The sequence below is a fragment of the Girardinichthys multiradiatus genome, chromosome 19 (assembly GCF_021462225.1).
Source record: "Girardinichthys multiradiatus isolate DD_20200921_A chromosome 19, DD_fGirMul_XY1, whole genome shotgun sequence".
Classification (NCBI taxonomy): Eukaryota; Metazoa; Chordata; class Actinopteri; order Cyprinodontiformes; family Goodeidae; genus Girardinichthys; species Girardinichthys multiradiatus.
The window spans coordinates 12377311-12383788 of NC_061811.1; the positions used below are offsets into that span (position 1 = coordinate 12377311).

General features: G+C 37.4%; 1 long non-coding RNA gene across 1 annotated transcript; it reads left to right on the plus strand.

Moving 5' to 3' along the window:
* Window positions 1-400: 400 nt before the first annotated feature.
* On the plus strand, window positions 401-5973 carry LOC124884839. The gene is made up of 3 exons (XR_007042534.1): window positions 401-533; window positions 4820-4884; window positions 5839-5973. It is a non-coding gene; the product is annotated as an uncharacterized LOC124884839 (long non-coding RNA).
* The last annotated feature ends 505 nt before the right edge of the window (window positions 5974-6478 follow it).

Here is a 6478-nt window from a genome sequence, read left to right on the forward strand (position 1 = left end):
TTTTTTCCTTATGTTTTTCACTGCTCCAGTCTTTAATCATGTCTCTGTTTATTATTTTCCTAGTCATGCTTTAGTTTTTGTCTTCTAGTTCATGTGCGGTCAGGTTAAGTTTTTGGATCTGGTTATGCTTTCGTTTCATGTTTTTCTAGTTATATTTCTATTAGTTTGTTTCCTTGGATTTGCGTTCTGTTCAAGCCATGTTTTGCTCCAGTCACGTTTTGTTCTGTCAATTAAGTTTATTCGGTTCACCTGCACCATGTTAATCAGTTTTGTGTTCCACCTTTACCATGCTCCATTTAAACACACCTTGTTCAGTTAGTCGTCGCGGAAACATCTTTTCAAATCATGCTCAAGTCTTGCGTTTTCATCATGCCAAGCCTGTCTTGCCAACCTGCCCATGTCTGTTTTTGCGGTCACCATCTGTGAGTGAGTTTTTGTTTTTTATTAAATTGTTTTTCACCTACCGTCATGCTGCCTGCTAGTCTGCATTCTGGGTTCGTCCGTTGTTCACGTCCTGACTAAATCTGCTAGGGGTATGTATACATTTTGCCTTAAATGTACATAGTGTATCAATATTATTATTATTATATAAGAAGTATAAGACATTTTGACCATTTAACAAAAGGACGAGATGTAATGGCTACTTGACAGGGTCAGCATCTGCAGCGGTCAGTACCAACCAAACGTGGTCCAAGAATCCAGCCAAATGTGGTGAACAAGCAACAGGGTCGGTTTGGAAATAGTATCAATAATGGCTGTGGGCTCTTTCAGCAGGATAATGCCCGTTTCACAAAGCCCGAATGGTTCAGGTATGGTTTGAGGATTGCATCAATGAGTTGGAGGTCCTGACTTGGCCGCCGTTTTCCCTAGAACTCAGTCCAACTGAGCATCTGTGGGATGTGCTGGATCTCACAATCTACAGGACTAACATCCTGCTGCCAGATATCATAGCACACCCGAAGGGGTCTTCTAGAGTCAATTCTTTGACAGGTAGGGGCTGTTTTGGCAGCAAAAGGGGACCAAAACACTATTAGACAATATTAAGTGGTCATAATTTTATGCCCAATTGGAGCATAACAATGCACGGGTCTAAATGTCGACAAAATAGAAAATGTTGCTTAATGTTGTAATTTGGCATGGATGTAGTATTATAGTGAAAGTGAATCATCTTAATATGAGTGTATGTTGGAGTATGTGTGTGCAGCAGCTTCATAAGATTGTGACCGCAGGTTCACTGAATCAACAATGCTGTCTGGTAGGATTAGGTGCAGCCAGAGCTGATTTGATATTTGTGGCTGATAGTGCTTGTAAGCACGCCTTTGTTCCCTCCCATTGTGGCTAAGATTAAGGCAAACCTCCTCTTCATCATCTTGCTTCGGTGTAGTAATAACCTAGATAAAGCTACTCTTTGATTGAATCATTGCTGCGTGTGTTCAGGACCCCCTCACTCTCACTACCCCCGTCAGCTGTCGCTCACGCGTCATTTTCCTCACTTCTAACTCCATCACTCCTATTCATCCTTGTGTTTCATTATCCAACTTTTCATCTCTAATACCTGTCACTCACTGCTTGTTGCTAATGAGAATGTTTGTGCTTGTTGGTTTTTACCAATGAAGTCTCACGTGTGGCTGGGTTTATTGCTCTTTGTTTGTTTTTGTCAGAAACTTTTGCAAGAACTTTGAACAAAGTCTAGTAATCATGTCAGTTCTTTGAAATATTAGTTTGAATAAATAAATGTTGAATAAATAAATGTACATATTTCAACAGTTTACTTGAGTGTAGATGCACTGTTCATATTTGTAATATATAAGTAATATATTATTCAGAAAGTTTACATTTTACACTAGATTTCTCATATAATCACGAATTCTAAAGGATTTAATTCATCAGGTTAAGACTCTATAGAATTATACAATTTAAAGTTACTCTGACAATGTTTAACTATATTTTTTTATTAATGACTGACAATAAAAACGCAGCAGGGTAATTTCCATTGCAGGATTTAAAAAAGTGAAAATCTTTTAAAACTCTCAAAGCCTATCCTGCTCTGTGTGTATTAAGGCTGATGACATCACAAGAGGCACAAGAATTGAGCTGATCAGCTGGACGTTATAAACACTATGGTGGATGAGCGGCTTTTGAAAGATTTCAGCGTAAATAAAAAGACTGAATACAATTTAAATGAGGCAGATCATAAAAACAAATATCCTACAATACTTTCAAAAATCATAAGGAAAAGCATGGTTGAAAAACAATGAATTGAGACTATCATGAAAACATAGTTCAGATGCTTGAGACTAGCTTTTGATTTGAGAAAATGAAGATTGGGTTTGGAGAATGTGATTTTAACAATCCAGTATTACAGGAAGGAGCTTGACCATGCAGGGACCTCAAAGTTAAAGTCATGATTTTAAAATGAATGAATGGCACAAAGTCATAACAACAGAGCTCTTCTGTTTGTTCCTGTAAAGAGCCATGCAGCAGAACTTTTCACCAATTGAGATGATCAAGGTCTTGAAGAGACATTTACTGGTCAAAAACAATGCCTAAATTCTTGGAGTTTGACTTCATGGCAAAATTCAAATAACCAATCTATTGCCTGATCTGAAGAATCATGCTCTCTGGGAAAATCATTACTTGGTCTTCTTAGAGATCAGTTGAAAGCATAAGTTTCAAACCCGTTAGTCATTTATTTTAGGAACTTCAGTAATTCAGTTTTCATCTTGGTAAGGCAGTACAGCTATAAATAATCTACATAAATAACTACATTTTAAATACATTTACAGTAATAATAATTTCAATGAGGCATCTATCTATCTATCTATCTATCTATCTATCTATCTATCTATCTATCTATCTATCTATCTATCTATCTATCTATCTATCTATCTATCTATCTATCTATCTATCTATCTATCTATCTATCTATCTATCTATCTATCTATCTATCTATCTATCTATCTATCTATCTATCTATCTATCTATCTATCTATCTATCTATCTATCTATCTATCTATCTATCTATCTATCTATCTATCTATCTATCTATCTATCTATCTATCTATCTATCTATTTGGGAATTTTATCTATGAAATGTGTTATATAAATAAAATGTACTGTGATGGTGTAGGCGAAACTGCAGGTGTATGGTTATTGTGCTAACTAGGGGGTATTGAAGCAGTCCAGCATGGGACTTGTGCTCTTAAACACAGCTCAAATGTTTTGCTGCACCAGAGGCAAATTCTCATGGATCTTTAATTTGGGAGGAAGGATTTTATTGTAATTATGTTGATGTGTGATGAAAAACGTAGAGCCATACAGTGGTTTGCAATGCAACTTTGTGACTGTTAGGCTCAAAAAATCTACATGATGCCGTGTGAATGACTGGCGACCTGTCCAAAGTGTACCCAGCCTCTCACCAATTAACTGCTGGAGATAGATACAATAGCCCCCATCCCCCCATGATCCTGCAAGTATCAATTGGAAAACAAAACTTAATGATTTATACATTTCCAAACGTCCATATTTAAGTGTAATTTGATGTAACTTACAAACAATAAACTCTTAGCAAATCAGTCAGTTGACACAGATATGAATGTCTCAGGAGACTCTTCTATGAACATGCTGCACAAACCCACACAAACATTGAAGAAGAATTGACTAAATAAATAGATTTTCATTATTCATTATTCTACCTCTGGGTTTGTACCTTCAAAAAGAAAACAACATCCATCCCCAACCCCATTATTATCATATGACTTACACAATTCCCTGTGTAAGTCTCCTAGTAATCTTTGGAATCCTGCAGTCAACTAACGTAGAGCCAGAGTTAGGGTTTTTTACCTGGGGAAACTTTATGCTTGTATTTTAGTGAAATTGAGCGTTTTGACCCAAACTATTTTTGTTGTTTACATTTAAAGCTGTATGCCCCCTTCAGTAGGGGCAGCTATACATTAGGAGGCTGCAGAAAGTCAAGTTCGCATGAAGGACAGCTACACCACTCATACAATGTAATAATGGTTTTAAACCACTGGATTATTTTAGGAGAACAGTGTTTCAGGTACATCCACTTGGCAGCCATATTTGTGATTCTGTTTTAACTTCTAGCTTTAACAATTGCGTTACAACAAATCTTTCAGCAAACTTACATTTTAGCTTCTCTTTGCTTCCCTAATAAGTGTTGTCACATGATAAAAGTCATTGATGTGATTGTGAACCTTTCCTCCCTCTCTCTCTTCTACACAGAGGCTAATCTCTACAGGTATTTCTCCTCGGCTGCTGTTATTAGAATGCAGCAAATGCTCTCTATTGATGCATGTCAGAGCCTCATTCTTTCATCTCCAACATTTAATTTACCGTCCTGTTGTGCCACTAATCCTGTGTCGTGCCATTTCCTCCACTCCTCAGATTGCTCTCTCAAAGCCCTCTCTTCGCCAGATAAAGAGGAAGGTAATCGCCATTGTCTGGCTACAGATACACCAGTGCTGGCTCCCCTTCTTTCTGCGGCTCCAAATTAAAGGGCCGTCCTGCCCTTGCGCCCCCTTAATCACTGCCCTCGTCTCTCTGTGCGAGTGGACCCCAGGGCTGTTGCACTTTCATCCGCAAATAGGCTTTCATTGAGAACCACCCAGGGCTGGCCTCCTTGGAGGAGATCCCTACAGTTCCTGCTCTCTTCTGCTCCTCTCTGGCTTTTCCTGCAGGAGTTTCACTTTCAGCCTCACACACTTTATCTTCCTAAGGCCACCTCTGAGTACTGAACATAGAGAGCATTCTGGTTTCACTTCTGTTGCACCCTTACGAATTCTCTCTCTCTCCTCAGGAGGTCTGACCCACAAGCCTGTTGAAAGACTTCAAAGCAGAAGAGCATAGATTAATTTCAAAACTGTAGGTAGAAGCAACAACATTCACATTTGTCTTTGGTTACTGCAACACTAACTAGTCCAATCTTTGACTAGTTTAGTTCATAATATATAGTGCTGTTTCGACATGATCTTTTTTGCTCTTTTGTTACTCTAAAATGTTTTAAGTGATCAAATGATATATTCATTTTAGATAAAAATAATGAGTAAACACAAAAGGCTGTTTTCAAATAAAGGTTTCATTTAGTAAGGGGAATGAAACGATCCAAACCAAGTTGGTCCTATGTACAAAGTAAATGCTGTTCCATACCATTTCTGTTAATAAAACAAAATAAAATAAATTACAATCATACATTTAGATTTAAGAAATCACCTAATTTGAACATGACTGACAACATGAAGTAGGCTTATTATCAAGACATTATACCCCTGGCTATAGAAATTTAAGAACAGATGAGAAACAAAGTTGTCAACAGATAATATTTTGGAAAAAGTTACAAAGCCCTTTCCAGAGAAAACATGGAACACTGAGGAAGGCTTGCCTACCTAATATTGTTCCAAGAGCACATCAGCGGCTCATCCCGGAGATCACAAAAGAACCAAGAGCAACATTGAATGCGATGCAGGCGTCACTCGCCTCACTTACAAAAATAAGAAACTGGGCAAAAATGGCATCCATGGGAGAGTTACCAAGTGTAAAACCACTGCTGTCTGAAAAGAAAACAAAAATGACCTTTTCACATTTTCTAAGAAAATATATTGATTCCAAAGACTTTTGGGGAAAAATACTGTGATGAGACAAAAGTGAAACTGTTAGGAAGGTGAGCATAGCTTTAGAGCTAACGCATCATTTCCCAAAGGAACATCGCAGCAACATACAGCTATTTTGATAGCATGATGATCTGGGTTGGCAAAGCAGCTTCAGGAACCTGAATGACTTGTCATAATTGATTAAACCATGAATTTTGTTCTCTACCAGGAACTCTTGAAGAAGAATATCTGGTCATAATTTCTTGACATTAAGCTTGAACACCAGGAAGATGAACAGAAGCACACCAATGGCCAAAAAAAAAACAACAACTAAAAAACAAGATGAAGGTTTTAGAGGGCCCAGTTAAAGTCTGATATTTAATCTAAATAAGATGTTGTTGTAATGTGGTTGAATTAAAACAATTCTGCAAAGAAGTGTGGCCAGAACTTTTTGCACAGGTGGCACAACCAGTAATTATGTTTAAGGAGCAATTATTTTTCGCATAGTGCAAGTTTGCCTTTTCTACTTCATAAAAGAAAGGGTCATTTGAAAACTCTTTTTTGTATTCACCCAGGTTACTTTTGTCTGATATTAACATTAAATTGATCTGGAACATATAAGTGGGTCAAAAAAGTAAAAATATAAAAAAGCTGTAGGGGGCAAATACTTTTTCTTGGCACTGTAGTATGAATGCTCAGTGTTTAAATGCATCAGAGTTGCACATTTTCCATATTATTGTGATATTCACAATAATCAAAACGTGAACCAGAGAAAACACAGCTGAGTAGCAGCTTTATCAGGGTCAAACTGATTCACAGTCACCTAAGAGCATTTGGCTAATTTCTGTTAATTATGGCTCTCACTTCCC